The sequence below is a fragment of the Lithobates pipiens genome, unplaced genomic scaffold, assembly GCF_037356315.1.
Source record: "Lithobates pipiens isolate NorthernLeopardFrog02 unplaced genomic scaffold, aLitPip1_a1.2 Scaffold_19, whole genome shotgun sequence".
Lineage (NCBI taxonomy): Eukaryota > Metazoa > Chordata > Amphibia > Anura > Ranidae > Lithobates > Lithobates pipiens.
The window spans coordinates 37,474,172-37,501,849 of record NW_027507764.1 but is presented as its reverse complement, the minus strand read 5'-3'; positions in this window follow the sequence as shown (position 1 = coordinate 37,501,849).

Genomic DNA, 27,678 nt, shown 5'->3' with positions numbered 1-27,678 from the left:
TATATATATATATATATATATATATATATATAGATAAAGATATATAGATAGATATAGATATATATAGCTATATAAACATAAAATAAAATGAATAAACAAATAAATAAAATACAATTCCAGTAGGGATGGTAGGGTAGGAGGCCCTCATAAATGGCATAGCAAAAGTGCAGACCCAGGAACATTTGTAAGTTCCAGCTCCACCTCTTACATCCTCCATAATAAATATCCATAATAAATAAAATAATTAAAATAACAAAGAAAAAAAGTATTATATATATATATAGTTGCTGAGTGTCCATGTCTGCAAACTGATGTGCCCTTTATAACGAGTTCCATTAATCCCTACGCTGAGTTTTGGGGTTTACGCACTTGCTTTGCCCATTATGAGGCTCTTCCTCCTGTCCCTGTTGGATTTTCTTTCTTCTTATTATTGTTTTTATTTAATTTTATTATATATATATATATATATATATATATATATATATATATATATATATATATATATATATATAGTATTTTTTATATTTTACATTTTTAATTCTTGGGATAATTACAAATCCCCACACACGCACTGCACTGTTCGATAAACAGTTTATTTGTACATATTTTTTCAGCTTTATTTGTAGTAAACAGTTTATTTGATAGTTTGTAGCAGCCAAAGGGGAGTTTGGACAAGCGGTATCTGCTATCTGCAGATGATCCCCCACATGAGCCAGCACAATTCATGCAGCTGCCACTCCCAGGACGAGGGACAGAATTGTGTAACCTCACCGCCAGCAACGCAAACAACAGAATGGGTTCATTTAAAGTGTCAATCTGCAAAAAAAACTAATTTTCCAGCATGGTAATCACTCTTCGGGGGGCTGCCATCAATATCTATCAGTGTTTTTAGGCAGCAAAACATCCGTACCTGAGCTCCGACCTTCATCCAGCTACTGCGGACCTTGTGTATTGGTCCAATTTTTTCCATAGGATAATAAGGCATGAGGAGTGAAATTTCATGATGAAGGGAACATAACTTAAAATGTAAAACCTTTTTCAGGCCCAAGGCTAAACATATGGACACAGTTTTTGTCATTTAAATGTATTATTTTAATTTTGTTTAAAAACATATATACTTTTTCAAGGCATTGTATATATCTATCTATATATACACAGTGGATATATATAAATCTACTGTATATACAGTCCTAAGCAGAAGTTTTAGGAAGGTGAAATACTATAAGGTAAGAATGCTTTCAAAAATACGTATTTTGATTGTTCACTTTGTATTTAGTAAATTGATAAAAAATAAACAAACAAAAGAAAAATCAAATCAATATTTGGTGTGACCGCCCTTTGACTTCAAATCAGCATCAATTCTTAAGCCTCGTACACACGATCGGACTTTCCGATGGGAAATGTGTGATGATGACAGGCTGTTGGCGGAAAATCTGATCGTTTGTACGCTCTATCAGACAATTGTTGGATTTTCTGCGGACAAATGTTGGATGCAAGTTTTCAAATTTTCCGTGAACAAATGTGTGTTGTCGGATTTTCCCAGCATGTGTACACAAGTTTGTCGGACAAAAGTCCAAAGTACAAACACGCATGCTTGGAAGCAAGGACAAGCCGGAAGCGGTCGGTCTTGTAAACTAGCGCTCGTAATGGAGAATTAACATGCGTGGTGCGGGAAATTATGAAATCTCGAATTGCAGCGCACAATTCTCTTCTTCTTTAACCACCTCAATACAAGGCTCTTACACGCCCTTTCCTGCCCAGACCAATTTTCAGCTTTCAGCTCCTTCACACTTTGAATGACAATTACTCAGTAATGCAACACTGTACCCATGTGAAATTTGCATTTCCTTTTTTTCACACAATGAGAGCTTTCTTTTGGTGGTATTTAGTCACTAGTGGGTTTTTTATTTTTTGTGCTATAAATAAAAAAAGACCATAAATTTTGTGAAACAAATGCCTTTTTCTTTGTTTCTGTCATAAAATTTTGCAAATTAGTAATTTTTCTGCATAAATTTTGGCCAAAATGTATACTGCTACATAGCTTGGTAAAAATAACCCAACTGAGTGTACAGTGCCTTGCGAAAGTATTCGGCCCCCTTGAACTTTTCAACCTTTTGCCACATTTCAGGCTTCAAACATAAAGATATAAAATTTTTATTTTTTGTGAAGAATCACCAACAAGTGGGACACAATTGTGAAGTGGAACGAAATCTATTGGATTTTTTAAACTTTTTTAACTAATAAAAAAATGAAAAGTGGGGCGTGCAAAATTATTCGGCCCCCTTGCGTTAATACTTTGTAAAGCCACCTTTTGCTGCGATTACAGCTGCAAGTCGCTTGGGGTATGTCTCTATCAGTTTTGCACATCGAGAGACTGAAATTCTTGCCCATTCTTCCTTGCAAAACAGCTGGAGCTCAGTGAGGTTGGATGGAGAGTGTTTGTGAACAGCAGTTTTCAGCTCTTTCCACAGATTCTCGATTGGATTCAGGTCTGGACTTTGACTTGGCCATTCTAACACCTGGATACGTTTATTTGTGAACCATTCCTTTGTAGATTTTGCTGTATGTTTGGGATCATTGTCTTGTTGGAAGATAAATCTCCATCCCAGTTTCAGGTCTTTTGCAGACTCCAACAGGTTTTCATCCAGAATGGTCCTGTATTTGGCTGCATCCATCTTCCCCTCAATTTTAACCATCTTCCCTGTCCCTGCTGAAGAAAAGCAGGCCCAAACCATGATGCTGCCACCACCATGTTTGACAGTGGGGATGGTGTGTTGAGGGTGATGAGCTGTGTTGCTTTTACGCCAAACATATCGTTTTGCATTGTGGGCAAAAAGTTGGATTTTGGTTTCATCTGACCAGAGCACCTTCTTCCACATGTTTTGTGTGTCTCCCAGGTGGCTTGTGGCAAACTTTAGATGAGACTTTCTATGGATATCTTTGAGAAATGGCTTTCTTCTTGCCACTCTTCCATAAAGGCCAGATTTGTGCAGTGTACGACTGATTGTTGTCCTATGGACAGTCTCTCCCACCTCAGCTGTAGTTCTCTGCAGTTCATCCAGAGTGATCATGGGCCTCTTGGCTGCATCTCTGATCAGTCTTCTCCTTGTCTGAGCTGAAAGTTTAGAGGGACGGCCAGGTCTTGGTAGATTTGCAGTGGTCTGATACTCCTTCCATTTCAAAATGATCGCTTGCACAGTGCTCCTTGGGATGTTTAAAGCTTGGGAAATCTTTTTGTATCCAAATCCAGCTTTAAACTTCTCCACAACAGTATTACGGACCTGCCTGGTGTGTTCCTTGGTCTTCATGATGCTCTCTGCGCTTTCAACAGAACCCTGAGACTATCACAGAGCAGGTGCATTTATACAGAGACTTGATTACACACAGGTGGATTCTATTTATCACCATCAGTCATTTAGGACAACATTGGATCATTCAGAGATCCTCGCTGAACTTCTGGAGTGAGTTTGCTGCACTGAAAGTAAAGGGGCCGAATAATTTTGCACGCACCACTTTTCAGTTTTTTATTTGCTAAAAAAGTTTAAATGATCCAATAGATTTCGTTCCACTTCACAATTGTGTCCCACTTGTTGGTGATTCTTCACAAAAAATTAAAATTTTATATCTTTATGTTTGAAGCCTGAAATGTGGCAAAAGGTTGAAAAGTTCAAGGGGGCCGAATACTTTCGCAAGGCACTGTATATTATTTGGTCTTTGTGAAAGTTATAGAGTCTACAAACTATGGTGCCAATTACTGAAAATTGATCACATCTGATCAAGCCTTCAGTACATCCAGTGAATCTCATTTCTTGAGACACTAAGTGAGGAAAGTACAAATGCCCCCAAATTTTTTAGAAAGTAGACATTCCAAGGTATTAAGTAAGTAAGATGAGTTTTTTTAAGTTGTAACTTTTTCTCACAAATCTTTTCAAAATATCATATTATCAGGTTATTTATCACACACAGCATATGCATACAACAAATTACACCCCAAAATACATTCTGCTACTCTTCCCGAGTACGGCGATACCACATGTGTGAGACTTTTACTGAGTCTTGCCACATACAGAGGACCAACATTGAAGAAGCACCTTCAGGCATTTTACGAGCATAAATTACACATCTCATTTCTCAGCCACCTATTACACTTTTGAAGGCCCTGGAACATCAGGACAATGGAAACGCCCACAAAATTACCCCATTTTGGAAAGCAAACACCCCAACGTATAATCTACGAGGCATAATGAGTCTTTTAAACGGTTTCCAGAAGTTTTTGGAAAATGTGTAAAAAAAATGAAAACGCATTTTTTTTTTTACACAAAGTTGTCAATTTATAAGATATTTCTAACACATAGCATGTATATATCAAAAATTACACCCCAAAATACATTCTGTTACTCTGCCCGAGTATGGCAATAACACATGTGTGAGACTTTTATACAGCCTGGCCACATACAGAGGCCCAACATTGAAGTAGTACCTTCAGGCATTCTAGGAGCATAAATTACACATCTCATTTAATACCTACCTATCACACTTTTGAAGGTCCTTGAGCACCAGGACAGTGGAATTACCCACAAAATGACCCCATTTTGGAAAGCAAACACCCCAATGTATAACCTATGAAGCATGGGCTGCAGATAGGTACTCAGGTACTCTGATGGGCTGCAGATAGGTACTCGGGTAACTTGATGAGCTGCAGACAGGTACTTGGGTACACCGATGGGCTGGGGACAGGTACTCGGGTACTCTGATGGCCTGGTGACAGGTACTTGGGTACTCTGATGGCCTGGTGACAGGTAATCGGGTACTCTGATTGCCTGGTCCTCTGGTACTCTACGGGGCTAAAGATAGGTACTCTGGGACTCTGATGGGCTGGTGACTGGTATTCGGGTACTCTGAAGGGGGGTGACTGGTACTCAGGTACTCTGTACTCATATGAACTGTGACAGGTACTCAGGTACACAGATGGACTGTGATAGGTACTTGGGCACTCAGATGAACTGTGACAGGTGCTCAGGTACTGAGAAGGACTGTGGTAGGTACTCAGGTACTCAGATGAACTGTGACAGGTACTCAGGTACTCATATGGACTGTGACAGGCACTTGGGTACTTAGATGGACTGTGACAGGTACTCGTGTTCTCAGATGGACTGTGACAGCTACTCGGGTACTCAGATGAACTGTGACAGCTACTTGGGTACTTGGATGAACTATGACAGGTACTCGAGTACTCAGATGGACTGTGACAGGTACTCAGATGGACTGTGTGTGACAGGTACTTTGATGGGTGGTGACAGGTCCTCTTTATTGGGAGGGAGCAATCAGTGTGTGTTGGTGTGCACTGTAAGTGGTAATGAGATGTTACTGCAATCTCCTTCTTACAAATGATCGGTGTGTGAGGAGGAAGATCTGGTCACATCTCGTTACCGCTCTATTTTTACATTTAGTGATCGGCTGTGAAAGGATCACAGCCGATCACGTGGTAAACAGCCACCGGCCAATGGCTGTTAACCAGCGACGAGCAGTGTTCCCAGGAATATACGCCGCCACCGATGTGCACGCGCAGCATGCTCGCGATCGCGTGCATGTGCCGTGCAAAGTGGGGCGGTACCATCTGTAATCACATGGTAAACAGCTATGCCCAATGGCTGTTCACCCCCCTCGGTGTCGCGTGGTGTCTCCTTGTGACACGCCGCCCCCGAAGGTACACGGCTGAGCGCACAAGATCACGCGCATGCCCTGTTTAAATGGACGGACGTCATATGACGCCTGCCCAGAACAAGAGCGGCCGACGGGCGGCAAGCGGTTAATGGGATAATAATGAAGCTGCTTTGCTGGTGATACCGATGGAGTTATTGCAAACTAATTTTCAAAGGCTTTTTGTTTTCTAGTAATATCAAGAATAATATTTTTATTTTGGGGCAAGTTACCACAACACCATCATCCCGTAGTTTTTAAGATCAAAGATACAACTATGTTGGTGTCTCTTGTCAATTTTACATTGTATTTATTTTTTATGTAACTGCCTACTCCCAAACTGTCATTTGAAGTAAAACACATAGCCAAGTATTATTCTTCACAATTTTTTTTATTGTGCATTAAAAAAGAAAACAAATAAAATTAGACATGCTATCTGCCAATAGAACTTAACCAAAAAGTGCATTCTACGCATCCAAAAATATAGAAAATATACCAAATCAAATCATTATTATTCAACCAAAAAAATAATGTCAAAGCAATAAATCCAAGGCCAATAATAAATAACACGTTATCTCCTCCGATTCCACTACATGTCTGGCTGAGGAACGGCCGTTCAGAAACTAACTGAAAAACACGAAATGAAAAGCGTGAAAAGAAAAGTGCGAAATCAACACTCACCAAATTTCTACTAACAAGAAATTAGCAGAAGGAACCCAAAGGGTGGCGCTAAAAACCATGCAGTACAACACTACGTTTCTGATTGTTGGCCAACAATTGTTGCCATGTGTATGCAAGACAAGTTTGGGCCAATGCCCTTCAGACAAAATTTCACGGTTTTGTTAGCCAATCCGATCGTGTGTATGAAGCTTAATGCCCCATACACGCGATGAGATTATCGGACGAATGATCGTCCGTTTTTTTTATTGCATGCAAATCTCAGATCGAATCTGATGCGTTTACTAAAGTCACGAAAATTCCCGACACGGCATAAAAAAAATTCGGAAGTGATGTCATGTGTTGTAATGCATTTGTATTGTATTTTCAAACGATAGCTGTACTGATTAAACGAAAAATCGTACGATCTGGCATTGTATGAAAAAAATTTCTGTGCATGTCCGATAGAATAATATCGGATGAACTGTCCTAATCGGCTCTCGAAAGCTCTGTACTAACGATCCGATTATCGTACGATCGCTTCAAAAGCGGTATTTTCCGTACGATTTTCTGATCGTGTGTACGGGGCATTACACTTGCACAAAGTCAGGGATGTTGGAAGATTAGATTCAGGTGTATTAGTAATCATTTATACATAGCTGGTGCTAATAATCATCAATTTCAGATGTAGGGTGAAACACGGTTATTAACTGAAGCAGAAACAGATTTGTAGGAGGCTTAAAACTCTGCTACTAAGGTGAGGTTGTGGAAGACAGTTTCATGCCACAGGCAACACACCATGGCAAGAGTGGGCACAGCAATAAGAATTAAGGTAGTTATACGGCATCAGCAAAGTTTCTTTCAAGCAAAGATTACAAAGCAGACTGGGGTTTTAAGATGTGCTGTTCAAACTCTTTTGAAGAAGCACAAAGAAATGGGCAATGTTGAGGACTGTAGACGCAGTGGCGCAGGACGTAGGCACAGTGGCTGGCCATGGAAACTTAATGCACCAGATGAAAGACACATCGTGCTTACTTCCCTTCAGCATTGGAAGATGTCCAGCAGTGCCATCAGCACAGAACTGGTGGAAACCAGTGTGACCCAGGTACACCCATCTACTGTCCGGAGAAGTCTTGCCAGAAGAGGTCTTCATGGAAGAATTGCATCCAAAAAGCCAAACCTCCGACGTGGAAGTAAGGCTAATGCCGCGTACACACGAGCGAATTGTCCGGCGTACTTAGTCCGGCAAACAATCCGGCGGATAGTCCGGCGGACTTTCTACCGAACGGACTTGGCCACACACGGACACACAGAAAGTCCGGCGTTTGCTAGCGCGATGACGTACAGCACGTACGACGGGACTAGAAAAAGGAAGTTCAGTAGCCAGTAGCCAATAGCTTCCTTTTCGTACTTGCTTCTGAGCATGCGTCATTCTTAGTCCGCCGGACTAGCATACTGACGAACAGATTGTCCGCTGAAACCCAAGTCCGGCTGGAAACATGCTGGAAAAGTCAGCTGAAGCCCACACACGATCGAATTGTCCGGTGAAATGCGTTTCGGCGGACTAAGTACGCCGGACAATTTGATCGTGTGTACGCGGCATTAGCGACTCAACTATGCAGGAAGACATAGGAACTGCGGTGCAATAAAATGTCAGCAGGTGCTCTGGAGTGATGGGTCAGAATGTGAAATATCTGGCTGTAGCAGGAGGCAGTTTGTTGTAGAAGGGCTGGAGAGCGGTACAATAATGAGTCTCTGTAGGCAACTGTGAAGCACGGTGGAGGCTCCATGCAAGTTTGGGGCTGCATTTCTGCAAATGAAATTGGAGAATTGGTCAGGATCAATGATGTCCTCAATGCTGATAAATACAGGCAAAAACTTGAAATATGAATTCAATCTATAGACTGGGGGGAGAACCTCTGGGGGGATCTAGGATGGAGAAGGACCTGGGGGTCCTAGTAGATGATAGGCTCAGCAATGATATGCAATGCCAAGCTTCTGCTAACAAAGCAAAGAGAATATTGGCATTAAAAAAGGGGATCAACTCCAGAGATAAAATGATAATTCTCCCGCTCTACAAGACTCTGGTCCGGCCGCACCTGGAGTATACTGTCCAGTTCTGGGCACCAGTCCTCAGGAAGGATGTACTGGAAATGGAGCGACTACAAAGAAGGGCAACAAAACTAATAAAGGGTCTGGAGGATATTAGTTATGAGGAAAGGTTGGGAGCACTGAACTTATTCTCTCTGGAGAAGAGACGCTTGAGAGGGGATATGATTTCAATATACAAATACTGTACTGGTGACCCCACAATAGGGAGAAAACTTTTTTGCAGAAGGGAGTGGCCATTCATTAAAATAAGAAGAAAAGAGGTTTAACCTTAAACTACGTAGAGGGTTCTTTACTGTAAGAGCGGCAAGGATGTGGAATTCCCTTCCACAGGCGGTGGTCTCAGCGGGGGGCATCGATAGTTTAAAAAAACTATTATATAAGTACCTGAATGACTGCAACATACAGGGATATACAATGTAATACTGACATATAATCACACACATAGGTTGGACTTGATGGTCTTGTTCTTTTTTCGACCTCACCTACTATGCAACTCTGTAACTTATCCATCATGCCATACCATCAATGTGATTTGCCACAACTGTATTCTACAGCAGGACAATGACCCCAAATATACAGCCAATGTCATTAGGCACTATCTTCAGTGGAAAAAAGAACAAGGAGACCTGGAAGTGATGGTTTGGCCCCCACAGAGCCCTGATCTCATCATCTCATCAGAAGGATTTGATGGAGCCGACATCCACAGAAGGTCTGTGCTTAGTTCTCCAAGATGTTTGGAATAACCTACCTGCCGAGTTTCTTCAAAAACTGTATGTAAGAAGTGTAAAGGGCGGTTACACCAAATATTGATTGGATTTGGATTTCTCTTCTCTTCATTTACTTTCTGTTTTGTTAATTGATAAAACTAAATGATTAACACTTCTATTTCTGGAAGCATTCTTCATTTACAGCATTTTTTTTATACCTGCCAAAAACATTTGCTCAATAGTGTATCAGCGTATATGTAGTGCCTTGAAAAAGTATTCATACCCCTTGACATTTTCCGCATGTTGTCATGTTACAACCAAAAACGTAAATTTATTTTATTGGGATTTTATGTGATAGACCAACACAAAGTGGCACATAATTGTTAAGCGGAAGGAAAATGATAAATACATTTCAAAATCTTTTACAAATAAATATGTGAAAAGTATGGCATACATTTGTATTCAGCCCTGTTTACCCTGATACCCCTAACTAAAATTTTGTGGAACCAATTGCCTTCGGAAGTCACCTAATTTAGTAAATAGAGTCCCCCTGTGTGTAATTTTATCTCAGTATAAATACAACTGTTCTGTGAAGCCCTCAGAGGTTTGGTAGAGAACCTTAGTGAGCAAACAGCATAATGAAGGCCAAGGATCACACCAGACAGGTCAGGGATAAAGTTTTGGAGAAGTTTAAAGCTGGGTTAGGTTTTAAAAAAATATCCCAAGCTTTGAACATCTCATGGAGCTCTGTTCAATCCATCATCAGAAAAGGGAAAGAGTATGGCACAACCGAAAACCTACCAAGACATGGCCGTCCACCTAAACTGACCGGCCGGGCAAGGAGAGCATTCATCAGAGAAGCAGCCAAGAGGTCCATGGTGACTCTGGAGGAGCTGCAGAGATCCACAGCTCAGGTGGGAGAATCTGTCCACAGGACAACTATTAGTCGTCTCTCCACAAATCTGCCCTTTATGGAAGAGTGACAAGAAGAAAGACATTGGAGAAAGAAAGTCATAAGAAGTCCTGTTTGCAGTTTGTGAGAAGCCATGTGGGGGACACAGCAAACATGTGGAAGAAGGAGCTCTGGTCAGATGAGACCAAAATTGAACTTTTTGGCCTAAAAGCAAAACACTATGTGTGGAGGAAAACTAACACTGCACATCACCCTGAACACACCATCCCCACCGTGAAACATGGTGGTGGAAGCAACATGTTGTGGGCTGGTTTTCATCAGCAGGGACAGGGAAGCTGGTCAGAATTGATGGGAAGATGGATGGAGCCAAATACAGGGCAATCTTAGAAGAAAACGTGTTATAGTCTGCAAAAGACTTGAGACCGGGGTGGAGGTCCACTTTCCAGCAGGACAGCAACCCGAAACATACAGCCAGAGCTACAATGGAATGGTTTAGATCAAAGCATATTCATGTGTTAGAGTGGCCCAGTCAAAGTCCAGACCTAAATCCAATTGAGAATCTGTGGCAAGACTTGAAATGAGAGCTCTCCATCTAGTCTGACAGAGCTTGAGATATTTCGCAAAGAAGAATGGGCAAAAATGTCCCTCTCTAGATGTGCAAAGCTGGTAGAGACATCCCCAAAAAGACTTGCAGCTGTAATTGCAGCGAAAGGTGTTTCTACAAAGTATTGACTCCGGGGGGCGCCATACAAATCTACCCCCGCACTTTTCACATATTTATTTGTAAAAAAATTTTGAAAACCATTTATCATTTTCCTTCCACTTCACAATTATGGGCCACTTTGTGTTGGTCTATCACATAAAATTCCAATAACAGTCATTTACAATTTTGGTTGTAACGACACAATGTGGAAAACGTTGAGGGTTATGAATATTTTTTCCAGGCAGTGTAGCTGTTAGCCTAGAGTTCAAAAGAGGAACTTCAGTTTGTTTTTTTAAGTCAGCAGCTACAAATACTCGAGGAGGGTTGTCTGAACTTGAGATCAGATCTCAAGGTCATTGACACTGGGGGGAGAAGGTTTACTAAATCTGGAGCACTCAGCATCTGGTGCCACTGTGCATGGTAGCCAATCAACTTCTAACTTCAGCTTATTTTTGATAATAAAACCTGAAAGCTGATTGGTTTCTGTGCAGATTTTGCACGCTCCAATTTTGGTAAATCTCCTGCGATGAGTCTGTTTCTATAAGTCATACAGTTGTAGCGAATAGCCTAAAAGCCTAAGGTAAGGATGTCTCCTTGGGGGGAGGACTATCAATTATGTTGAAGCTTCCCTGTTTTGTTAAAAGTTATACCCAAAGAACCTCTTTACTAAACATCCATTTTCTGGTGCGCATTAAGCTTCCAATGTGTTTTTACAAGGGTCGGCGTCGGCGCTAATAACAGACGCACACACGCAAGGCACCGTGCGCTGCTATTTAAAGCACAGTAGTTCATTCCCTTCTTTATAAACAAAAGATTCCTGGCAAAGTCACATTTTTGTCACTTATTGCTTTTTACACTAATATTTACTTTAACGCAGCTTAAAGAAACATATGCATAGACTGACTTTATAAGTGCCATAAATTGTCTCTCCGGCTTGACATGAAATTTAAGCAAATAAGATCCTGATTTCTTTGCTGAAATTCCATAACATATACTTTTATCTTAACCTTACCACTGCCAATAGCCACTGGGGGGAAATGGGGCATTCGTATTCCATGCAAACTTCCCCTCTCTGCAAGATTTTAGCCTATTGCATTGGTGAATAGTTATATATATACCTATACTATCTATCTATCTATCTATCTATATATATATATATATATATATATATATATATATATATATATATATATATATATGTAGCGGCCATAACCCTTTGCAGGGCAGCCTTAACTTATTGGGCTTACCGGTTACCTCCGCTTGGCTTGTTCTTCCGCGTCTAGGGGTTCCCAGGGTTGATGCCCAACAACTTGGATGCTGACACCAATAAAGTCCTTTTGAAAGGTTTTATTTTGCAGGGGTAACATCCAATAACACAGTCTCGTATAGGAACAGAGGGCACGGGTGAAGAACTCAGGCACCTTGAACTGCAGACACAACAAAGTCTCTAATACCACCCAGAGAGTAGCCACTCGCAGCTGGGCATTTCAAGGCTGAACAGATCTCTAGCCAGAGATCATGGCAATCAGCACATTGATTCAGAACTTGTAAAATCTCTGAACGTGGACAAGTTGTAACTGAATGTGAACAGGAACCTTTTTCCTCAGTACCCGGAACATTCTCTGTCTCCTTGATAGTACTGGAAAAAGCGTGGATTCATCAATGTCCTTCCCAACTCAGTAACCAGGCACTTCTCAGGATGCCACTTGCCGGCCCTCCTCTGAAGAGTCCTCCCCCGGTCACTTTGACGAGCTGCGGTGCCCCTCCAAGCCGACATCACACCTGGACACCTTGAATCTTTCCTCAGTTTCTGCGCCTCGGACCAGCCGGTTTCGAGACTCGGGAATAGACGGATCCTCACCCCAGACCAAGCGGGTCTACTGGGGGTAACCAACAGAAGCATGTTGTGGGATGTCGAACACCCCATGACCGGGACCCCTTGCGGGGCTGGAAACAAGAACAGACCACTCGAGCCTCACAAACTCCTACTGAACACGTGACCTCCACATCTTAAGTACCCCTTCCCAGACTCCTCAGCGGGGCCCGGCACACCCGCTGATTGGTTCCGAGAAGGCCGGTACCCAAAACGTCCAACCAGGCCTGGTTCTGACCTGTCATGTGCACCTCACTGTACACATGACCAGGCAGAACTTCTAACACAGCCCAGCCAAACTGATGTCAAAGTCAACCTACAAAACTAACCCTCAGAACCCCATTACCGTTCTGAGGCAAAAACGAAATTTACACATGAATGACACTTTGTCCAAAATGTCATCCGCTACATATAGACAGGCCCGGATTTACTCCCTTTGCCGCCCCAAGGCCGGGTCCTTCAATGCTGCCCCCCCCCCCACACACACACACACACACACACACACACACACACACACACACACACACACACCACCACCATTCTCGTCCTTTATCGATGACTGCTACAATAGATCAATTAAAAACATATCTCCACACACGAGAACACTGAAAATAACTGGCTTTAATTGTACAGACTGAAAATACTCTAATGCAGAAAATGCCTTTTAAAGATTATAGCAGTAAGAAACTCCCTACAATTTTTTAGTTCTAACTTTTTTCTTAATTTTGTTTGGGTACAGCATCACACAACTGCGCAATTGTCAGTTAAATTGACGCAGTGCCTTAGCGCGAAAAAAAAAAGGGTTGAAGTGCAATATTTCTATTATTACATTGTTATATAAAATAAAATAGTTCAACTCGCCATAAGCAGAATCAGTCGGAGCCCGAGCGTCTCACTTACCAACGTCACCTGCCTTCAGATGCGGATTGTCACTTGCCACATGTTGCGGATTGTCACTTTCCCCATTACTTGTCAGTGGATGCAGGGTGTCACTTCCCACGTCACTTGTCAGTGGATGCAGGGTGTCACTTGCCACGTCACTTGTCAGCAGATGCAGGGTGTCACTTGCCAAATCACTTGTCAGCGGATGTAGGGTGTCACTTGCCTCGTCACTTGTCAGTGGATGCAGGGTGTCACTTGCCTCGTCACTTGTCAGTGGATGCAGGGTGTCACTTGCCTCGTCACTTGTCAGCGGATGCAGGGTGTCACTTGCCTCGTCACTTGTCAGCGGATGCAGGGTGTCACTTCCCACGTCACTTGTCAGTGGATGCAGGGTGTCACTTGCCAAATCACTTGTCAGCGGATGCAGGGTGTCACTTGCCTCGTCACTTTTCAGAAGATGCAGGGTGTCACTTGCCAAATCACTTGTCAGCAGATGCAGGGTGTCACTTCCCACGTCACTTGTCAGCGGATGCAGGGTGTCACTTCCCACGTCACTTGTCAGCGGATGCAGGGTGTCACTTCCCACGTCACTTGTCAGCGGATGCAGGGTGTCACTTCCCACGTCACTTGTCAGCGGATGCAGGGTGTCACTTCCCACGTCACTTGTCAGCGGATGCAGGGTGTCACTTCCCACGTCACTTGTCAGTGGATGCAGGGTGTCACTTGCCAAATCACTTGTTAGTGGATGCAGGGTGTCACTTCCCACGTCACTTGTCAGCGGATGCAGGGTGTCACTTCCCACGTCACTTGTCAGCGGATGCAGGGTGTCACTTCCCACGTCACTTGTCAGCGGATGCAGGGTGTAACTTGCCACGTCACTTGTCAGCGAATGCAGGGTGTCACTTCCACGTCGCCTGCCACTGGGTTGAAGGGGACCCCGTCGGGTAGGATGTATGGTGCCCCATGATTTCTAACAGCAGCCCTAATGCCCACTTTAGTGGTTGTTGTGTCTGGACCAACAAGGGACTCTGTGGACAGGGGAGGAGAGAGAGATACACTTTGCCTGATCCACCGCTTATTTCAAGGGGACATTCAGGGACACATTCAGGGGGGCGGCAAACTCCCGCCCACTAGCAAGCCCATTTCGCCGGAACCACTGCTTATTTCACGGGGACTGATTGGGCTTGTGTACTCCCACTTCCTGGTAGCGGTGAAACGCACAATAGGGCGGACCTGATGTCATCAGCCGGAAATGATGCAAGACATGGGAGGCAACGCTGCCATCATTTCCGGCTGATGACATCTTGTCTGCCCTATCGTGCGTTCCAGTCACCAGGAAGTGGGAGTACACAAGCCCGATTGGTCCCCGTGAAATAAGCAGCGGTGTCGACAAAACGGGCTGGCTAGTGGGCGGGAGTTTCCCACGAAAGCCGAAAAGTCGCCGCAGAAGCGGCGCCGCCCCTGCACCACTGCCGCCCCGAGGCTTGGCCTCGGTGGCCTTGTGGGAAATCCGGCCCTGTATATAGATAGATATATATTGTAAAGGACTAGCATCAAATGGAGAACTTAAAGGACACCGCCACTGGCTGGTTCTTCTTTTCTTTGTTTGCCCATTTTTAAGAAAGTTCAACAAACAAAGATAGGTTTCCCTCACAGGGGTTTCAGTATTCCTGTTCATCAACAAAACTACATTCAGCCTATTTGGCTCTCACTTGCAGCACTGCTGCTCTGACCTTACACTCCAGGTCCTTGTCTGTCCTGTAGAGACTGTTTCACCAACCACCTTGGTGCACACAGCTAGCAGCCTCTTGCTGCACTGGCTTCCATGTGGAGCCCTCCCGACTCCTGGTACTCAGACTTCCTATCTGCCAGGCTGGAGCCCAGAACCATGGTCAGGTTACTACTAAAAGTCCAGCACACACCTGACCAATCAGTATGCTGGATGTTCTCAAAATCAGGACCCAGGACTAGGGATTCCATCCCACCCGGATCTCTCAGAAATCCTTGGGCTCCAGGTCCCAAAGTGGACCTTTCTAAGAAAGGAGGAAACTGAAAAACCTCTTCATGTTACATACTCCCTGGAGCCCATCAACCCGTGGTTGAGAATTCTGGGTCACATCCTTCTTTTGACCCTGGCAGGGTAGCACTCTGCCACAATATATATATTAATTGCAGGGGCATATGTACATATGTACAGGGGACACCATTGCAGCCCCCTTGTACACCTGTATAGGAGGGCAACGGGGGTGGTGGCATGTAGAGGAACCGATCCATCCAGGCAGGGCAGGGTGGTGGGGTCCCTGGGCTTGAGTCACTTTCGGGCCCTACCTTCTATACATTACCGTATTTATAAGCGTATAACGCTCTGGCGTATAACATGCACCCCAAGTTTAGGAGGGAATTTTAAGGAAAAAAACTTTTAGGAGGGAAGTTTAGGGGAAAAAAAACTTACATTTAAATGCCCATCAATGCAGCCTTATCAGTGTCCATCTGCAGCCTTGTCAAGTGTAGCCTTGTCATTTGCAGCCTTGCCCCAGTGTCATTTGCAGCTTTGTCATTGCAGTCTTGAAGTTTAAAAATGGCGCTGCCGAAATACAGAGTCCTGTGTATCTCAGCAGCTCTTTGGTCCTCTCGGAGGCTCTCGTGTCCTCTCAGTGGCTCTTGGGTCCTCTTGCCGTCCCGAGCGGAGCCCAGAGTACTCGGCTCAGCTCACAGTCACGCCCAGTCCCTGTGTTATGTTCCATCCCCGCCAATCAGAAGGCAGGTCTGTGAGACTTGTTTCCCGATTGGCCAAAGCATCAGACGATCCTACTGGATGCCTAGCGCTGGAAAAAGACACATAGTGGATGAAGCTGGAGGAGCAGACACCAGAGCCGCCGCAGCCACTGCCTGCACTCCAGGAGAGGACCCCACTGCCCTGCCACATGAGCGGGTAAGTGCTGGAGCACTTGCGAGGGGATGCTGTTTCAGTGCCTTGCCATGCCACTGAGGGGGGATGTTGTTTGTTTGCCACCCCCCCAAAAGAAGAACCCACCAGCCGGCCACTGGTCATCCACACACTCTAATTAGCTTAAAGCAGAACTAAAGTCCTGCTATCAAAAGCTGTGAGCAGGCGGGCTCTTTATTGCATAAGAGACATGACTAGGGTAGTTCAGATAACTTACTGCCCCAACTCAATTATGTGCCTACCCAAACTTTGCCTTCCTTTCCCATTAATGACACGGACACTGTGGGGGATTTAAATAGCTGGTTGTTTTTTTATTAACTCAAAAACATATTTAACCATAAACCTTATATGAAAGATGATTGCAGATCCTTGACGACACCGATCCAAAACTTTTTGTAATCTGTGGTACCTCTAAGCTAGATTCTGTCCCCAGCCACAACACTGCCACGGGGACTTACTAACTGCCCACAGTCCCCTACCACCTTACTACCCGGTAGACTAGACTGAACTAGACAAACCGGGAGGACTCCATACCTGAGACGGGTCCAACCATATTTATCAACAAGACCTAAATTTTTGTGCCTTCGTCAAGGACCCCAGTCACCAAAGCTTTTGCTCTGGGGCGGGAGCACGGGACTTTCCAAACGACTTGTCTTCTGCAACTGAGCCTCCTACTTCCTCCTTTCCTTACACTTGGGTGACCAGACATCCCCGGTTACCGGGGACAGTCCCCAGATTGAGGACACTGTCCCCAGACCAAGTCTGTCCCTGGTTTTGTCCCCGGATTGGATTTGAACAGGGACTGGGGCAATTTCAAAGACAGTCAGTGCAGAATACAAAATAAAAAATCAGAATTACACACATCCACTCCACCACTCCTACTAGCTTAGGGGGGTGTATTTTTTTTCCATTATCTGTGCCCCTTTCTGATGATCATGTGCTGGTCAGAGTGGAGGGAATATTTCTTCAGTTTCGGGCCCATTCAGCTCCGCTCGCATGTTCTTCTGACTTGGCTCAAGTCCCGGCCAGCCGCCTGCCTGCTTATCTCCTTGCCTTCTCTGGTGGAGTGATCTTCCTCCTCTCTCCGCCCAGTAGTAGCCGGGGCCTGGAGAGTAAGACTTGACGCGCTGTGAGGCGGTGATGGCCAGAGAGTCACTGATTGGCGCCATTACCAGTAAAAAAAAAAAAATGTCCCCGGATTTCATTTTAAAAATCTGGTCACCTTACCTTACACTCCAGCTCCTCTTTATCATAGACTAACTCCTCCAATCAGGTAGGGGTGACATTTTCTTCTCTGAAACCGTCCCAACCTCCCTTAACCCCTTGCAGTATGATCCTTCCTTCCACCCCATCATGTAGGCCCTGCACTTATATTTCATTCCAGCTCCATACATTTCTTGCAATGGGGCTCGTTTACTAAAAATAAAGCGTGAAAAAAAATCTGGTGCAGCTCTGCATAGAAACCAATCACCTTCCAGTTTTTATTTTCAAAGTTTAATTGGACAAGCTGAAGTTAGAAGCTGATTGGCCACCATGCACATCTGCCCCAGATTTTTGTATTCTAATAATTCAACCCCCAGTGTCTCTTCCGCAATGAAATACACCTATTTGCCTGCTCCAGCATGAAAACTTTCATCAACGGCAAGATCTCTATGCACAGGAGTGACATTCTCCCCCTCTGGCCAATGAAAACGGTTGGACGCCAACACCCAGCAGAAGATCCTGGCAAGGGACGGGGGTCATTGTAGGAAAGGTAAGCTTAACGATTCTTGAGAATTCGCCTTAAAGATAATACTCAATCCCGTAGGTGGAAAATTAAAAAGAAAAACAGAAAACGTTCTTAACACGTTGATAGGATATTTGAACAGTATAAGTGAGCACTCAAAGAGGAGATAGCAGCTGGCACGAAAAAAAGGTGGTTGGCCAACCTTATAAAAAGAATACAAAATGTAATAAAATCACAGGATATTTGATTGTTTTGAGCACTATTATGTTTTGCATTCTTTATATAAGGATATTTAAAGTGAACACAGCTTCACCTTATTTAATAGCATTCACTTTGCTAGATCAACAACGTTTACTTCTTTAGTAAATCAACCCATTGCACGTTTCTCATTCATGCAAATTGCATTGGAAATTTACAGCAAAACGCATTGATGTAAAAAGGCCATTTGTTAAGAATTAAGATTTTAATAAATAGGCTGGTGGTGTAGCCTGTGCAATAGATGTGTTTGCCCTACACTGCCTGTTGCCCGATTAACAACTCCTACAATAGAAAAGGACTTTTACCCAGCCTGTGTCCTCTACCATACCTCCATTACTGCACTGCAATCTCTGTTAGATTCTCCAGAATTTGTTTTGGCTTTGAAAATGAGTGCAAATCCCGGACAACGGACCCCCAAAATTAATACAAATTCCAGATAAGAGCTACCAATTGTTTTGCTAAAATTCTTGAATTCTTGCTTTTTGTCTAATTCTTGTAGTGAAGCTAAGGAAACGACCCAGTGTTATATTACTAAACAAGAATGCTGTCTATACAAGCTATTTACAATTACAAGAATACAATACAGGAATATACTGAGTGCTAGAAACATGTACACATGCACATGCTACCTATCCTATCATAGCAAGTGAACTACCTTGTTTCATAGTTTCATAGTTAGTAAGGTTGAATAAAGACACCAGTCCATCCAGTTCAACCTGAGTGAGGTGTCTACCCCTATCCCTGTACATTGCACGCTCACATTGGTCCCTACCCTCAAGGAGCCCAGAATCCAAACTCCCCATTCATATACTAGGGTCAATTTTGGACAGAAGCCAATTAACCTACCAGCATGTCTTTGGAGTGTGGGAGGAAACCGGAGTACACAGAGGAAACCCATGCAGGTCCCGGGAGAACATGCAAACTCCAGGCAGGTAGAGTCGTGGTTGGGATTCGAACCAGCGACCCTTTTTACTGCTAGGTGAGAGTGGTAACCACTACACCACTGTGCTGCCCGTTTGCAGTAGGGTACACTAAAAGCCACTTGGCTTCTGTAATGTTCACAATTTCTGAAGGAAACAGGACTTTCCTTAAGGGCGCAAGCATATGATTGCTTGTGTGTGACCTCATAATGACACCCCTTTTTAACCACTTGCTGCCCGCCCACCATCAAATGATGGTGGGGCAGTGCGGTTCTTGTTCTGGGAAACTGTCATATGATGGCGTCCCAGAACGGCAGCTCTTGCACATCGCAGCGATTGTGGCCGCATTGTGTTGCTACGACACGGCGCGACCCGGATCCCTGTAAAGAGCCAATCACAGACGCTCATGTGTAGACATGGAGTTGCCGGGAATCAGCGCTCCTTGCCTCATACTGACAGAGTGTATGGCGAGGAGAGCCGATAAGCGGCATCTCCTCGTAGGGAACAACAAAACATGTAATCAGGGCACTGATGATCAGTGCCCTGATTGCATTATCGCGCCAGCAATCAGTGCCCATTAGTGATGCCAGTCTGTGCTGGTTATCAGTGCTGCCTATCAATGCTGCCCATCAATGCCCATCACTGTGGTCCATCAATGCCCATCAGTGTCACCCATCAGTGCCACCCATCAATGATCATCAGTGCCCAGCAGTGCTGCCTATCGGTGCCCACCAGTGCCAGCAATCAGTTCCTACCAGCGCCCACAAGTGCCACCAATCAGTGCCCATTAGTGATGCCAGTCAGTGCTGGCTATCAGTGCCTCTTATCAGTGCTGCCCATCAATGCCCATCACTGTGGTCCATCAATGCCCATCAGTGTCACCCATCAGTGCCACACATCAAAGCTCATCAGTGCCCATCAGTGCCGCCTATCCGTGCTGCCTATCAGTGCCCACCAGTGCCCACCAGTGCTAATCAGGGTTATCAGTGCCAATCAGTGCCACCTATTAGTACCTATTAGTACCCATCAGTGCCATCTATAAGGGCCCATAAGTGTGGCCTATTAGTGCCTCCTCATCAGTGCCACCTAATCAGTGCTCAAAATATGCCTCCCTCATCAGTGTCCATAAGTGCCACCTCATCAATGCCCATCAGTGCCGCCTCATCAGTGCACATCAGTGAAGGAGAAAAATTACTTATTTACAACATTTACTGACAGAAACAAAGTAAAAAAAATATTTTTTTCAAACTTTTTGGTCAAAGTTGGTAAAAGAAAAAACCAACAGTGATTAAATGTCACCATAAGAAAGTTCTATTTGTGAGAAGAAAATTACAAAAATGTAATTTGGGTACAGTATAGAATGACCGCGCAATCGTCATTCAATGTGCGCCAGCGCTGAAAGCTTGAAAATGGCCTGAGCAGGAAGGGGGTGAAAGTGCCCGGTAGGCAAGTGGTTAAAGAATGTGACTGTCATTGAGAAACCCAGTTATTTAGAGAAAAACGTTGATTACCGAGGAAATTTCATGTACAGCTAGATTTAGCCAGTACCGTCAGGCTAGACCCCTGGTGCTCAACCTGCAGCCCTTTGGTACTTTTGTGTAGCCCTCAGCGCCCAGACACCACTACCCTCTATGTCCCTAATCTCTGTCCATGTCCTATGGCATGTCTGCTATCTCTGACACCAAATGATCACTGAATATTATGTGAGGCACTTTCCAGCAGAGGCAATGTGCCATCAGTGAGTTCTTCACAAAGGGGTTTTGGGCTGACGGTTACGCCTGGATAGCCACATGCATCTTGGGTAAGAAAATGAAGTGGTAAAGCAGAAAAGTGATGTGCATTTGTATCTATATTATTATACTTTGTTATTGTATATACTTACTGTTTTTTGTTTTAAAAATTGTAATATAGTTTTGATTTATACTGCTCCTGATGAAGCGGCTTGGACCACGAAACGCGTAGAACTCATCAGTGACCCTCTTCTCCTCCCTCTTTGTATAGAATCAATTTATTTATAACACTGTACTTGGTCCATTTTTGGACTAACCAGTTGGTTATTTTGATTTACAATTGTAATAAGCTGGTAGAGGGATGGAATATTTGTTTTGGGTACACCTATATTAACGATTCAGAATATTTTCCCCTTTTTATTGTTTTATGTATAATCTTTTTTATATTATGCAAAAATAAAATTATGTGTGTTGCTATGTGGTTGTCATTTGATACCTGCAGCCTTAAAAGTCTAAGTGCCGGTGGCGGCTACTGCTTCATTTTGGGGGGGGGGGGGCGTCAAACAAGCCACCCACCATTCAGTTGGTCGGTCAGTTCTCTGCGCCCCGAGCCCACCCTTTTTTGAAGCCAATTAGAGCTCCAGGCTCTAAACATGTGCTTCAAAGAAGAAAAATAAAACATTGCAATCCATGCATCAGGCACCCTACATGTAGATTAGGGGCCGGGCGCATGGATTAGGGGGGCGGCAACGCTGTGCCCCTTATGGATGGGCCGCGACTTCTAAGTGCTTCAGTATTTTTCAAGTGAGTTATTCACAAAGATGAGGTGCAGGCTGTCCGACATTAATGGTCTTCCACCGTGTGGTTTGTCTTTAATGCTGCTTTCCCCTTTTTTTTTAACTCCTTGGTTCTTGGCAATGGTGTCATCTCGGTAAACATTCTGTAGCCTTCTGTGGATGTTGGAAAGCCATAACCCCTTCTTTATCATGAACTCAATGACAGCACGTTGCTTCTGCTTGGAATCCATTATTTATGGGCAATGAAAGAGAAGAAGAAGAGTTACTATACAGCAGGGGTCTCCAAACTTTCTAAGCAAAGGGACAGCTTATGGACCTTCAGGTTTTAGGGGGGCCAGACTATGGCCAGTGGGAGTAAAAAATGCTCTGGCTTCAGTGAGAGTAGGCAATGCCCCATCATTGGTTTTAACAGGAGGAATAGTGCCTTATCATTGGTATCAATGGGAGGAATAGTGCCCCATCATTGGTATCAGGGGGAGGAATAGTGCCCCATCATTGGTATCAGGGGGAGGAATAGTGCCCCATCATTGGTATCAGTGCGAGGAATAGTGTCCCATCATTGGTATCAGTGCGAGGAATAGTGTCCCATCATTGGTATCAGGGGGAGGAATAGTGCCTCATCATTGGTATCAGTGCGAGGAATAGTGTCCCATCATTGGTATCAGTGCGAGGAATAGTGTCCCATCATTGGTATCAGTGGGAAGACTAGTGCCCCACTATTGATATCAGTGGGAGTAATGGTGCCCCATTATTGGTATCAGAGGTAGGAATAGTGTCCGATCATTTGAGCCAGTGGGAGGAATAGTGCCCCATCATTGGTATCAGTGGGAGGAATAGTGCCCCATCATTAATATCAGTGGGAGGAATAGTGCCCCATAATTTTTATCAGTGGGATGAATAGTGTCCCATCATTGGTGTCAGTGGAATGAATAGTGTGCCATCATTGGTATCAGTGGGAGGAATAGTGCCCCATCATTGGTATCAGTGGGAGGAATAGTGCCCCATCATTGGTATCAGTGGGAAGAATAGTGTGCCATCATTAATATCAGTGGAAGGAATAGTGCCCCATCATTGGTATCAGTGGGAGTAATAGTGCCCCATCATTGGTATCAGTGGGAGGAATAGTGCCCCATCATTGGTTTCAGTGGGAGGAATAGTGCCCCATCATTGGTAATAGTGGGAAGAAAAGTGCCCCACCATTGATATTAGTAGGGGAAATAGTGCCCAATCATTGGTATCAGAGGGAGGAATAGTGCCCCATCATTTGTGTCAGTGGGAGCAATAGTGCCCCATCATTAGTATCAGTGGGAAGAATAGTGCCCTGTCATTGGTATCAGTGGGAAGAATAGTGTGCCATCATTAATATCAGTGGGAGGAATAGTGCCCCATCATTGGTATCAGTGGGAGGAATAGTGCCCCATCATTGGTATCAGTGGGAGGAATAGTGTCCCATCATTGGTAATAGTGGGAAGACTAGTGCCCCACTATTGATATCAGTGGGAGTAATGGTGCCCCATTATTGGTATCAGAGGTAGGAATAGTGTCCGATCATTTGTGCCAGTGGGAGAATAAGTGCCCCATCATTGGTATCAGTGGGAGGAATAGTGCCCCATCATTATTATCAGTGGGAGGAATAGTGCCCCATAATTTTTATCAGTGGGATGAATAGTGTCCCATCATTGGTGTCAATGGAATGAATAGTGCCCCATCATTATTATCAGTGGGAGGAATAGTGCCCCATAATTTTTATCAGTGGGATGAATAGTGTCCCATCATTGGTGTCAGTGGGAGGAATAGTGCCCCATCATTGGTATCAGTGGGAGGAATAGTGCCCCATCATTGGTATCAGTGGGAGGAATAGTGCCCCATCATTGGTATCAGTGGGAAGAATAGTGTGCCATCATTAATATCAGTGGGAGGAATAGTGCCCCATCATTGGTATCAGTGGGAGTAATAGTGCCCCATCATTGGTATCAGAGGGAGGAATAGTGCCCCATCATTTGTGTCAGTGGGAGCAATAGTGCCCCATCATTAGTATTAGTGGGAAGAATAGTGCCCTGTCATTGGTATCAGTGGGAAGAATAGTGTGCCATCATTAATATCAGTGGGAGGAATAGTGCCCCATCATTGGTATCAGTGGGAGGAATAGTGCCCCATCATTGGTAATAGTGGGAAGAAAAGTGCCCCACCATTGATATTAGTAGGGGAAATAGTGCCCCGTCATTGGTATCAGTGGGAAGAATAGCGCCCCGTCATTGGTATCATTGTGTGGAATATTGCTCCATCATTGGTGTCTGTGGATGGAATGGTGCCCCAAGGGCCCCGATAAAGACAAGCAAAGGGCCAGAAGTTTGGAGTCCACTACTACAGAGGAAGAGTTTCTCTACCAACATATGAAATTTGAACAACTTATATAGGTCAATAAAAAAGTTATGTCCATTTCTGCATTACTTTCGGAACAGCCCTCGTATTTATGGCGCTAATTTACTCTGCATGTTAATTCTTGTGTATGAAGGACCCACCAAACCCGTTGAGTTCCATCCCCCACCCCAGGTTTAAATTGGGCCCTGACTGTAAGTGTTGACACCATAGGAAAAGAAGTGTGCTACTATTGGCAGGATCACCATAAATAAAGAAAATCTTTAGAAGAGAAAACGAATGCAGCCGTCACATCTATGGACTGGGGAAGCTGCAATATATCCCATTTTGTCTCTTGGGTTTAGATGAACTGTAAAGATGGAGAGAAATGCCAGAATATTTCTAAAGTAATCAAAGTAAAAACTTTTTTACAAGTAGGCTGGTTGGAGCCGAGCCCATTTTACAGAAGCTAGAAGCAAAATACATGTAAATTGTGACCTTTCGATGCGGCGGCTCTATCTTCTATGTTTATATGAACTTCACAATAGATTTGAGATTACAGGGAAATTGGTATCAGCACTTACAATGTGATATTGTTATTCTTGGGCTGTAAATCTCAGGCTACAGACGTGACTTTTCATACACTGCGGCAGACCTGCACAATAGCCAAATGTCCCAAATAAAATTGGCAAAGTTCTTATCACTCTGTGGCTTAAACAATGATAGGACAGGAGCCAAATCCTCCTGCCGTGCCTTAAAGGATGGATCGTCTTTGAAAGTTTTTTTTTGTTTTTGTTTTTTTAATCCTAATAAAGCTATATGTAAATATCCTTATCAGTGTATGGTAAAGTCTATCTAAAGCCAAAACTTCCTCTTTTTTTTTTTTAAAGATACAGTAGATTGTATTTTGTTTGGTGGCGGCCTATCTGGGCTCATTAGCTATAGTGTAAGGGGGTCATAAAGCATATGATGCTATCCTTGGCCCCAAACAGGCAACTCTGAGCCCTTGTACACACGGTCGGAGAATCTGTCGGAATGAGTCTTATCGGACCGTGTCGTCAGATAATCCGACTGTGTGTGGTATGCATCGGACTGATTCCGTCCGAATCTCCGTCCGACCCAATTTTCCAACATGTTGGAAATATTTCCCGACCAACTGGGCCGGACGGACATACTCCGATCATGTGTAGAGCATTTTCATCGGACCAAGTGCCACGCATGCTCAGATCAAATTCCTACATTAAAGCTATTGGCTACTAGCCTGAATGTAGTCCCACCGTAACGAAATTACGTCATCACGTTCTGAAAGATCGGATTTTTCGCCAACTTGGCCCGAACGTGTGTATGCAACAGTTTCGGACACAATCCGTTGGACTAAATCCGACGGATTTGGTTGGCAAAATCTCAGACCGTGTGTACGTGGGCTAAGAGTTCGGATGATGGCTCGACGTAGATTAGGTGAAACCTAATCAGTGGTCTCCATCCCAACCACTTTGGGGAAACCCCTCCCGTTCTCTCTTTTTCGCGCTATCCCAGATAGACATGTGCATTTCGTTTCGTTCTGAATCGAAATTCGGACGAATTTTCATTATTCAGACATTCGGATGGATCCGAATTACCGAATTACAATGCTAACGAATTCAAACGAATCAAATTCGAAAAATTACATTTGTGCGACCCGAATTTGGGGCCACGTATCTGGGGGACACTTGTTGCTAGAAACTTTTGGTATGCAGACCCAGTAGAACTGGCACTACAATCTCTCCAAATTTGGGGTTTCTAGCTCCAAGTAACCCCCGAGTTACGGGGCCCAAATTTTGGAGACAGCTGTCTTGGGAGAAGTCATTACCTTAGAGCGGTAATTCTTTGTATTCTTTGTATTACGGGGCCCCAAAGTCGGGTTGCAAAATGTCAAGCACTTTTCTGCAGCAGAGAATGACATTTTGCAACCCGACTTTGGGGCCACGTATCTCAGGGTCACGTATAGCTAGAAACACCAAATTTGGTATACAAACACAATGGAACTAACACTACAACATATCCAAATTTGGGGTTTCTAGCACCAAGTGACCCCAAGATACATGGCCCTAAAGTCGGGTCGCAAAATATTTTCGAATCCGGTTGAAATAGTTTCAAATGCGGTTGAAATAATTTCGAATCATGTTGAAATCATTTCGAATCCGGTAGAAATATTTTCGAATTTGGTTGAAATATTTTTGAATGCGACCGATTTTTCAAATTCAGTAAAAAACAAAACAAAATCCGAAAACTAATTTAACGAATATAACTAAACTAAATTAATTGTTTTAATCAATTGTTAATGTTGTTAATTGATTAAATCATGTCTAATCCCGGATCCCCAGCTGTGGGCACAGTACGGCATCAAGACTTTGACTGATTATGTCTTCTGAGGTCCTGTTGCCTTTCCCCCAGCTTTTTGGTCGGTTCCACCTACCGCAGGCAAAGTTGTTCCAATACTTGCAGCTGCAACATGTGTCCAGAATGCAGTTTTCACAGCCTCCTACCCTCCGACCCTATTGAGGAACTGCTGTCTCAAGGAGATCTACATAAACCCTTATATTCCCTTCATGGGGCACTATTATGTGTGAACTCCCCTAAAATATACCAATTATGGGAGCTCTGGAAGGACGATATTCTCTTCCTGGATAGAGAGGATTGGGAGGATTGTTTATGTAGCACTACTCCTGTAGGGGTTTCAGATGAAAGGGTTCCTCAATGGTGCATAGCCAGGCAACAAGTACTTCAGCGTTCATCCGAACACAATCAACAGTCCTTGAGATTTGTTTAGGTGGGTAACAACTTGGATGGGGATGCCCAACTCAATAGTAACAAAACCAGGGACAACTTCCTCCCTATTTACTAGACGTGCACATTTTGTTTCGGAATTTCGCTTTCGTCCGAAAAATAAATTTATTTAGTTACTCCCAAAATTCGTTTTTATGTTTCATTAAAAAATGCATTAGTCCGAAAATCCGAAATAATTAAAGTCAAATCTGTCATTGAAGGCTTATGGTGCCTGTCAAATGTTCTAAGAAGATTAGATGGAGCAGCAAAACTGTACGACGCCGCAATCGTACATTTCTGGTCGAATGTTCCACCTACAACCTATAGTAGAATTCTAATGGTTTATGACACTAGTAATAATTATATTTATTAATTATTATTACTAGTCAACCAACATTAGAATTCTTCTATGGACTATCGGCGGAGCATTTGACCATAAATGTCCGCTCGCAACGACTGCTTCGTCGAATCTTCATGTCGAATCTTTTCTCTCTATGTCGAATAATCTTGAACTAATAGAGTTAGGTTAGGCACATTCAACCTTTTTTGCTATTGTCTCTATAATGTCGAATCTTTCCTCTCTATGTAGA